The 11,120-nt window shown below is 36.1% G+C and overlaps 1 pseudogene; it reads right to left on the bottom strand.

Moving 5' to 3' along the window:
* Nucleotides 1-2,808: 2,808 nt before the first annotated feature.
* On the bottom strand, nt 2,809-4,157 carry LOC110286350 (ras GTPase-activating protein-binding protein 1 pseudogene; annotated as a pseudogene).
* Between the last annotated feature and the right edge of the window lie 6,963 nt (nt 4,158-11,120).

Raw genomic sequence — 11,120 nt, forward strand, 5'->3', positions numbered from 1 at the left:
TCACATAGTAATGAAGGAGGTCATAGTTGGGTTTCAAAAGGTGTATTTGAAATGTGTTCACATCTTCCAGTTAGTATAAATGAAAAAAAAGTATTAATTTAAATATAGTTGTCCGTGTTTTATTGTAAGAATTATTTCTCATTTTCAAAACACAGTCTAAATATACTCTCACTCATATAGGGCTGGATAATAGTATTTAAACTTTGATACATTTTGGCTGCTGTCAACTTATAATTTAGTCTCAGTGAAAAATCTGTGTTTCCTTTGCAATTTTATGTTCTTGAAATCAGAGACCCCACAATATATGTTCTGAATTAATATTGCAACCTAGACGGCTTGATCTATTTATGTTTATCTTAGAGATAGGAGTGCCTTTGCAGGACCTCTAAGGGAAAATACTGGTGAAGATTTGTTCTTTATCAGTTGAATGACAGAAATTCCTGCAAAGAAGTGAGGCATGGGTTTGTTTTTGTGAATCGCTACAAATTAAAAATAAATAAACAAGTGTCAAGAGGAAAAATTCTCCTCAAAAATCATAGTTTTGGTTTACTATGTAATAATTCCTATTTTAACTTAATCTATAAAAATGTAATATATCAGTATTTTTAATCATTGTATTTTTATGTACATCACTCAAAAATTTGAGCTTTCAAAAAAGTTAGCAGTATAAATACCCTTCTGTATCCCACCAGTGTTTATTTCCATTAAATCTGATTTATGTACTACATTAAGTTCAAATTTCCTTATTTGAGCAGTAGGTTGTCAATATATAAAACCTAAATAGCTTGCAAAATATGATTCCCAACATATCATTATAAAAAATCAATCTTTTAGTAATGATTTTTACATTATAGAGAGTGCAATATACACTAAATAGAGCTTGTTTTTAAAACAAATGCCATATATTAGATTTAGTCACAATAATGTGATTGATTATAGTTTCATGTACACAGGAAGATAATAGATAATAGCATATGCTCAACTGTTTCCAAAAATTAATGTAGCTGTTAGGAGATTAAAGTTTACATAGCAAAAAATGTTCACTATGTGCTGCTTTTGTGTTAACATTTAAATTCTTATTCCTATGCATCCTTCAAATTTTACCTGGGTACACTTTCTTTCTCATTTTGACTCTAGTGTCTGAAACAGCAGCTCCTTGCCACAGTATTTACTTAAAATTCTTTTACATTAATTTAGAAATAATAAAATTAGATGTATAAACCTTTTATTTATATTGGTGATATTTCAAATGGTCTAAAACTGTATTTAATGATTAACTTTTATATATGAAATATACAATGATAGAAATTTCTTTATCATTGTAGAAATTATAACTAGACAATATCAATCTATCTACTTAGCCTAAGTAATTTCACCGACCTTGATGCTACCATAGTATGGATCAAAACTCTATAATATACACCTCTATGCATGAATATGCATATGACTGAATAGTAATAATATATAAAAATATTTTGGGGAGGATTACAGCTGGTGACATACATATCTACTACTGTAAAAAGCATAACAGGGTAGGCCATCAATTTGTTTTAATATATAAAAATATATTCATCACCAAGGAGTAAGACTGCACTACTGCACATTTAAGGGAACTATGAAATGCTGATTTTTATTGTGCTTCATGGGTTTCACAAGTTTGTAGTAGGTCTATGCACTGCTTCCCTCTATTGGCAGGTTCCAGAGCAACTTCTGGTATTATAATAGCTATACCTCAGAAAGGAAGCTTTCAGTCCAGATCCAGCTCTATTTCTCAAAGTTCTATACCTGCTGATGGTGTCTTCAGCAATAGTGACTTACTTTCAATCACTAAGAGGCAACAAATGGCAAGAGCAATAACCTATACTGTTTTGGGGAATCTTTTGGACAACCTGACCAGAAACCCAAATGGTCATTTCTCATGCCTGGTATTGTGTTTTGGTATTAGTTTATGGATCTTGTGAGGAATATTTTCAGCCTAAGATGCATACCTTTATATTTAAAAAAAAATCTAGAATCTTTATTACTTTTCTTTTAAACAATTGCCAGGAGCCGAATAAAAGATAAATAGAAGGTACAGTTTTGCTATCAGATTTGGGGATTTGTTTTCTTATGGGATTTTTTTTGTCCTTTTTTCCTTTTCTTTTTTTCAAATACAAGTACAACATGAAAAACTTTACTTCAAAAAAAAAAATCTAACAGTTCGACAAAAGTCCTTACCTGTGTTCTAGACATTGACAGGCTACATCACAGTTTAAAATCCAATGGTGAAAATGGAGGTTTAGGGTTGTTTGGTAGTCACATGTCAAAAGGAGAAAGTTCTGGAGACACCTTTTATTCAGTTAGCCACACCAGCAGGCACCCAGTGGCAGTTGCCAAAAGGCAATTTTTCCACACCAGAAAGGAGTTGGGACTTGATTTTTCCTGCTTCCAAAAATGTTTATCAAATCCTGTGTCTCACAACAAATGAAACGTCCACTGTCAGTGAAATTGAGATGCGAGCCTCTGGGAAATGGCCATGAAACTCCAGTCTGTGTATGCAGTGTGATCAGGACGGTCAGTCTTTCTTCTTCTTCTTTACAGATCTCTTCCTCTGAAACTATCATTCCAGAAAACTGGAAATGAGGGGCTAAAAGGTGAAGGGAGGTAAGGGGGTTGGGGAACACTCACCATGAACACAAGCAAATTAATATTGTACAAACTCAAAGAGTTTATAATAGACTGTTCAGAGACTCCAAAAGCTGGTTGAAGGAATTCACCATTCTGTGGGAGCCGGAGTTATATGTGGTGTGGAGTTCTGGGCCAAACAATTCACTGCCTTTGAGTTGTAATCCCTGTTCCCATGCCAAAGCCTGGTTTCTCTACATCATGCCTCTGAGGGGAGTCCTCTCATCCCACCACTCTGCCCACCATGGGGGCCTCTGGGACCCAAAGGTGGTTATTTCTGTGGTTGCCTTTCCTGGAAGCTGGAGTCTTCTTCTTTTATACATTCAGATGGACAACATCATCTCAGAACATGATGGGCCTATTGCTAAGTACCTTCTGAATAGGTTGAGAATCATCAAGCACAACTAATCTGAAATTTGGTAACTTCCCACCACTGTTGATTTATAGCTCCACCACATTCCCATAATTCTGAGGGGAAAAATCTTTCATTTCCAACTTGTCAACATCATGTGGCAGGTTCCCGATGAATAGTTGGTGACTGTCAGGGTACCTCACCATCCTTAGAGGTTCCTAGTTCACCAGCCTCACAGATTGGCGATGGATCCTCTCTAAGGAGGGCTATTGGTCCCTTGCTCTAGATCTCTGAACTCTCTGATGCCTTTGTGGTGGGATCTAAGAGTCAGGCTTAGAATCTGGATAGGGCTTTGACCGTGGAACTTTGAACACATGAGGTAGTATCCCTTCACTGGAACAGCCCCACTGGAGGAAGTCACAGATGCCCAAGAAAATGTCTTCCGTGGCCACATCTGCCAGGGCCAGGCAAGCTCTCTTCTGCATGTCCTCAGGAGCAGCTTCCTCCAATGCAGGCTCAGTTTTGTCCTCTCAGGTGTCGGGCACAGGTTCCAGCTCTGACTCTGGCTCTGGCTCTGGTTCTGATTCTACAACAGGCTCCTCTAAATGTTCCTCCAAGTCATTGTTGACAGTCTGACCATAGAGAGTTCCATAGTCATCAGACATCACCTCTGGTGTCTGCTCTCCTTCTTCAGGTTCATCTACTACTTCCTCGGATTCCTCTTGAGGATCTGTACAAAGCCACTGAAGACCTCATCTTGGTATCTGAAAATGCTGTTGTGAACACAGAATTTGTAGGCAACAGAGCCCTCAGGATCAAGGACAAAGATCTTCATGAACCTCCGCAGAGCCTGGTTGTTGTTGGACCTTAGCCCCATCACTTGGACCACCAACCCATCATTCAGACTTGTGTGAGCATCCACATGGTGGTCGTAGTTGGTGAAGTTTTATGATGTCACTTTCCTGTGGATTTCCTTTTGCCTATAGACTTCAGCTAGCTTCCCATTGGAATCCAAGCCCCCATGTGAAGAGCTCTTTCCATAAAATCTGTGCAGCATGTCTGGGGCCTGGTTCAGGAGGGTGTAGCAATGTCACACAAACTCCCATCAGAGCAGCAGGGGACTAGGCTTCTTCATAACCATCACTTTGGTCTATTCAACCTACCCAGCTGAGCAGAAGGACAGGACTACTGTGTGGGCAGAGTTGGTGGTGCCTCTCATGCAATTACTTCATACTTAGTTAGATATATAGCCTGCTCAACAGGTAAGGAATAATCAGGCCTAGTACTGAAAAATTAGCCAACTAATCATGCTGGTAAGGTCTTAAAGGAGAACTTAGTACAACCAATCTACTAGACCGGCCTAATTCCTCACTATATTCTAAAACTTACTCTCATTCCTACTAGTAAGTGTAACTCTCAACTCTCTTCAAAGAAGCTTTTCTTTGCAGCAGTAAAAGTCCATTACAGAAAACCAAAGTTGGTCAAAATGCACAGATCAACTGATCATAGGGGTCCACACTTAAATGATATAACTACAATACCATTCCTGAATCCAAGGCTTAAGGAACATCACAAAAAAAAGGAGGAAAAAAAATCATAAAATCCAGAGGACCAGAAAATTTGCTGTGAGATCGTAGAAATGACAAGAAAGCTACAACCATGATACCTCAACAATATTACTAAGAAGACCTGAAAATGACAAAATCAATATAAATGGTAATGTGGGAAAGGGAAATATCACTGAGACCCACAACTAGACAAAAAAAAAAAAAGCTTGTAGGCAACTAAAAGATTCTTAGAATATTTCCCCAAGCAGGAGTCACCTAAATGGTTATCCAAAAGCAAGTTGTTATCCCTGAAATCATGTATATGCAATCAACACTGAACATGCACAGCAGGTTTTATTTATGTATTTCTTATATGACGCTGACCTACAGGATTTAGGTTTTACTCCTAGAGTTTTGTTTTGCTTTCCTTTGATTGTTTTTTACGTTTTAGTATTTTCCTTTTTAAATAAGAAAATATATAACTGATTTTTTTTCTTAAATGAATTTATACTTAAGAGATTGGCTTTTTAAAGACATTAGGCTTTTAAAATGTCAAAATTATTTAAAGACTGTGAGATACTTCCAAAGTTGTGGTGTGTTTTATAGTATAGAATTAACATGAATTTATGGAAACACGGAATTGACAATTTATTATTTAAAAGTGATGTGTTTGTGTGTCACATTGTCAAGGAGTACAGTGTCCTACCTAGTACTGTCAACATCTCATGCCCTACAGTCAGCTGAAAGAAAAGCCTCAGTTGATGACTTCCTAGAATCAGTTAGCCTGTAATCATGTCTATTGTGGATTTCCTGGATATTTGCCATTTCTTCAATGAAAAAGAGTCCATGCTATGGTGGAAAAATATACAGGATATGTGTGTGTGTGTGTGTGTGTGTGTGTGTGTGTATTCTAAGTATGAATGATTGAGAAAATCTCCTAGCAGTTTCCTCTATGGTTTCTGCTTCAATCTTTCACTTGATTTTCTGATCTGACTTCCCTCAATCAAGGATTATAATATGTAAATTAGATTGAACATTTTCCTCCACACTTTCCTTTTGGCTTTTTTTTTAAATCAAAGCAATGTAAAATAAGCTAGAATGTAAGGTTTTCTTTCTCTAGGAAATTTCAGTTTTATAGAAATATGGTTTTAGTAAATGCTAATCTTGCACACAATTTCTGTAAGTCAATAACAAGACACAAAAATTTCTTTGGTTATTAATCAGTATTCTACAAGAAAATGACTTGTGGGTCAAATATGATTGGAAATAATAAAATAATCAAAAATAAATAGCTTTTTATCATAGAATTCATAAAACCTTTGTTTATGTTGATTTAAAACTTTACAGAAGTCATAGTTTATAAAATATATGTTCCTGAATGATCTTGATAGTTAAGTTGTTTTTTCTTTTAACTACTTTAGGTATTTTGGATGTGAGGATATGAAGTTAACTTATTACAGCATGATGTATCACCCCAGTGGTTTAATTTTTATGGACATTGCAATGACATGATACGTACATATTGAATAAATTATCACATTACCATACCCCTGTATATTCTAAGAGTGCAAAAACATGGTTCCATCTTTGGTTTCCAAAAGAATTTTACCTACTTTTCATGACTTCTTTGAGAACTTCAAACAATGGTTATTTAAAATACTTTCTCCTTTTTCAATTCCTCCAAGATCCATTTCCCCCTTGCCTACACACCCAAATATCAGTTCTTTAATTAAAAACACATTGGCTCCAATTTGTGTTGCTTATATACTCCTTTATTTGTGACATTCCATTAGAGTATGGTTGACTTACCAAAAGCTACCCTCTTAACATTGATTTGCCATGTCCTAGAAAATTGCCAATAGCTCCTCAGTTATGAGGTGGAACTTCATGACCACCTACCATCTCCTTGATGGAATTTCATTTGTCTTGAACTTCAACAGGGCTTATTGAAGCTCTGAGTTAATATTTGCACCTGGCCTGTTATGTCAGGAATACACTTTATTAAAACTATCCACCAACCTTTGCTCTTGAAATATGCTGTCCTCTCTTCTTCATCCATTCCTGAGCTTATGGAGCAGAGGGTATGATATAGGTATATCATTTACAGCTAAGCATTGCAGAATCTTATTCTCTTCCATTTGTCCAGTTGTATGTCTTTGTATTGATTGCAATCTATTACACTTCGAAATTTCTCTGAAAGGTTAAGAGTTAGATTAAAGTATGAGTATCAAAAGATTAGTAGTTGGTTTAGTACCATGTACATTTAGCAGAAAAACAGTGGTAGTTTCTACTCTGGGGCCTGTTCTTTTCCAGGCACTTGTGCCAGCCATGAGTTTCATTTGCTGCAACTGACTTCTATCAGACCAGAAGGCAATTGCTCAATCCTGAGATATCCATTTTACAATTACACAGGGGTCATGCCTTGCAAGTCTTGTCTTCTAGGGTTCACATCTGATTAAAATTGATGATTATTTTCTTTTTCTGATAGATTCTATAGCACTATTGAAATGTAGTCTATAGAGATAACTCTTTAGGGTGAGTAGCTTGATTGCTCCATGTTCTATAACTTGGTTATATGGTATTGTCAGTTTCATAAATAGGGTCTTACTATCAATTTCTGGAGGGTAACCAAGAGAAATAGCAATAGCCTGCACTCTTTGGTGGGCCTATGATTTCATTTTTCACTAGGCAACAACTACAAAAGAAGTAACACATCTATGAAATTAAGCATTTTCTTAGGGTGTAGTATCTAATAGAGACATTCTCTCCACATAAAAAAGTAACTCCATCCCAAAACCCTGGTAGAAGACTCCTGCTCTACCAGAAGTCACACTGGTACTAAGAACATGAGGTACAACACAGCCTTCCTCTGACAAACACTGTTTAGACCCACCCAGTTATCTTCAACAGCATCACCTCTTTTTAGCTCTATATCCTGGCCTACAAATATGGTAAAGGATCCTTGCTCTATTGGAAGCCATCCTGGTACTAGGAACCCCAGGCCCACAACTCCAACTAAGGTCCCTTGTTCTTATGGAAGTTAAGCCAGTACTAAGTACTCCAGAGACCAAGCTGGTACCCAGAGCCTCAGAGGCCCCATGGGTACTTGGAACATCAGATGCCAAGATGGTATCAAGAACATCACAGGCCATTCCAGTTCCCAGAAACCAAAAACCTCAAATGCAAGTCAGCACCCAAAAACCCAGAAGAGAAACCCTACTGGACCTGAAGACTCTCTGGGCACCAGGAACTCAGGCCACTCAGGCCAGAAAACCAAAGGGAAAACAGAAACCAAAGGAAAATAAAAAAACTCAAAAATCTACAACCTAACCTATACCTACTCCAAACCCAGATGATGAGAAGCCAGAATAAGAGCACAATCAAGAACAACCAGAGTCCAGCTATCCTCCTTCAGAATGTCCTGGATATTGCAACACAGCTGAAGCACAAGAAAATAACCTTAACACCAATCATATGAAATTGATAGAGGTCCTTATAGAGGAAATTAATAACTCCCTTAAATAAATCCTGTAAGACACACACACACAAAAAAAGGTGAAGTACATTAATAAAACTGTTCAAGACCAGAAAATGGAAATAGAAGCAATAAAGAAAATACAAAATGAGGGGATCCTGGAGATGAACAATCTAGGTAAAAGAACAGGGACTACAGATGCAAGCAGCACCAACAGAATAAAGTATCTCCATTTTGATTCTCTCTCTCCATATATGTATGTATATACTTAGTATCATCTTGTGCGCGCCCGACTTGCCAGCAAAAATGATGCTGCAACAGGATCCTTCTGCACATGTTTATTGGGAGAGCTTGATTGCAGAGGTGAAGAGACCCCAAGCCCAAAACCGGTGCTGCTTATATAGGCCTAGGAGAGGCATGTCTCACACCCGGATTCGTTATGCATGGGTTATGCTTACCACCTCATTTGCATGTCTCACATCTGATTGGTCAACTTCTCTCTCATCTGATTGGTTAACTTTTCTCTCATCTGATTGGTTAACTTCTCTCTCATCTGATTGGTTAACTTCTCTCTCATCTGATTGGTTAATTCTCAAAACCTCATCTTGGCAAAAAACTTTACTGCCTATGTATGCGTGGTGGCCAGCCGTAGCCAGCGCCACCCTGCAATGGCACATATGACTTCCCACAGTATCACTTATACCTCTCCTTATCTGTTCTCTCTCCTTCCTTTCTCCATCTAATTTAACCATTCCCGTTCCATCATTCCAATTTAACTACCTCCTCCTACTTTAAATCATCACATCATATCTCCCTGCCTTTAAAAGCTCACTTCCCTCCATGGCACTTTACTAATTTCCACACTTCCAATGCTATTCCAAATGAAACACATCTGAACACTTAAATCAGAATATCAACAAATAATAAAAACGTGCAGTGTTTGTTTTCTTTAGTTTGATTTCTTCACTCAGTAGGAATGTTCCCAAGTCCATCTATTTACATGCAAATTTTATAGTTTTCTTTTCCTTTACATCTCAGTAATATGTTATTGTATGAATGAACCCAGAGATGAAGGTGTCGTTAACCAAAGATAAATCAATAAAGATAATCTACCTCACAAAAGACCCCAGAACAGAAAGAGCATAATTTTCTCATTAGATATGGAAAGAGCTTTGAAAAAAATCCAACATCCTTGTTAAAAGTATTTGCACTAAAGTCATAAACAAGGCAAAAATGTCCATTCTGTGCTTCCTTCCCACTTTTGTTCAATATAGCATCTGTAGTGTTAGAGTAGAAAGACAAGTAAAAGATATACAAATAGAAAGGAAGAAATCAACGTATCATTTTTACATGGGATTTAATTCTCTCTATAAAATACTCTCTTTAACATGGAAACAAGATATAAAATTAGTTCACAAAATTCAGTAGACTTTGAGTATACAAATGACGATAATAATGAGAAATAAATTGGGAAAATGATACCATTCTCAATATCCTTAGCTAGGCATCCATTTTATATGCATAGGTAACTAACTGCTCTAGGTAGAACTATAGCCTAGGAAATGAAAGACCTGAAAAATAAAAATGTTAAACTACTTGAAAAATAAATTGGAAAAGATACAAGAAGATGGAAATACCTCACATGCATATGGATTGGTAGGATTAATATTATTTGTACGTCCATACTACCAAAATTGATCTATGAATTCAACATAAATTGCATCCCAAGTCACTTATAAAAGCATACATGTGACTTACTTTACACATAAAAGTGATTATTTGAAATGCCTCTTTTTATTTTGTTCTGTAGATTTTCAGGGACTGAGAATATGTAAAGAAATGGTAGATGTAGGAACCTTTAAGTTTTCTCCCATAAAAGTTACAGAAATCTCCCAGATATTAAAATTACTCAGTAAACTATGGAAACAAACCAATTGAACTATTTCTGTACATAGGTAACAATTGCTCTGATTAGGTTTCAGAACCTCTATTCCAGAGAAAAGTGTAAATTATTGAAAGATAAACTTCACTAAAGATGTGGTAGCAACTCTGAATATTTCACTCAGGATGAAATCCTGCACTTCTATTCAAGTTCACATTTTAGTAAGCTGTGAATATCTTTTTTTATAAGCAAATTCTATGAGTAAGTAGCAGATGTTGCAGGTGAAATAATACTAATTCTAAAACTGAGTTACTATCTGAAGATTAATAATGGTGCTCATTGAAATAGTATTTATTTCAGGAATTGTTATGGCTATTTCACCTTTGGACACTTTTATTGAAGATTAGATCAATGGATCAAGATGCAAAATTTACTGAGTGATGTATTCCAGACTAAGACAGAAAATCATCACCTGTTCTTACTCATATGTGGATTATAGCATTGCTTTTTTTTTAATTTGACTATTTAATTTGGCATACCTGTAGAATCCAGAAAACTAGGAAAGGATCACTGGTGCATGGAGTATTAGAACACAGCTGAAGTGAAGAAGAAAATGAAAATATTGAGGTTTAAGTGAAAAGGAGAAAGGTGATAGGGCAAAGGAAAATATATTCATATGATACAAACTTAAGCAGAATTAATAAACTTTGTTAAATTATTAATGATCTCTTCAGAATTAAGGATATTCATGTATATATCATGAAAATCAAGAGTGTGCATTTTAGTCAATTGTTTTATGATAGTTTTAATTGTTTGGAAATTATGAGATAAAGGCTTGATCCCCTTCTTGATGCTACTGGGAGGTGATGGGAAGCATAAAATATGGGACTGTAGGGTCAAATGTTCTACTAATTAGAGGCTTTCATTGAAGGGGATGGACTTTAACTCCTTTCTAAGTTTGATTTCTTAATGTAGAAGCAAACTGCTTTGATTGACAAATTCCTTAAATCATTATTGCTGTCTCATCACAGAGTAGAAATGATAAAGCACGTTCACCATAGAACAAATTCTCCAACAAATTCCCCTGTCTCAAAAGAAGAGGAAACGATATCTATCACCACAATTTAAGTTTCACTCAGAACTAGAGTACACTGTTTGGGTTTTATAAATTAAGTATGCTAAAGAACACATTTTCTCATT

The sequence above is a fragment of the Mus caroli genome, unplaced genomic scaffold (genome assembly GCF_978045245.1).
Source record: "Mus caroli unplaced genomic scaffold, Mus_caroli_1 scaffold_5, whole genome shotgun sequence".
Taxonomy (NCBI): domain Eukaryota; kingdom Metazoa; phylum Chordata; class Mammalia; order Rodentia; family Muridae; genus Mus; species Mus caroli.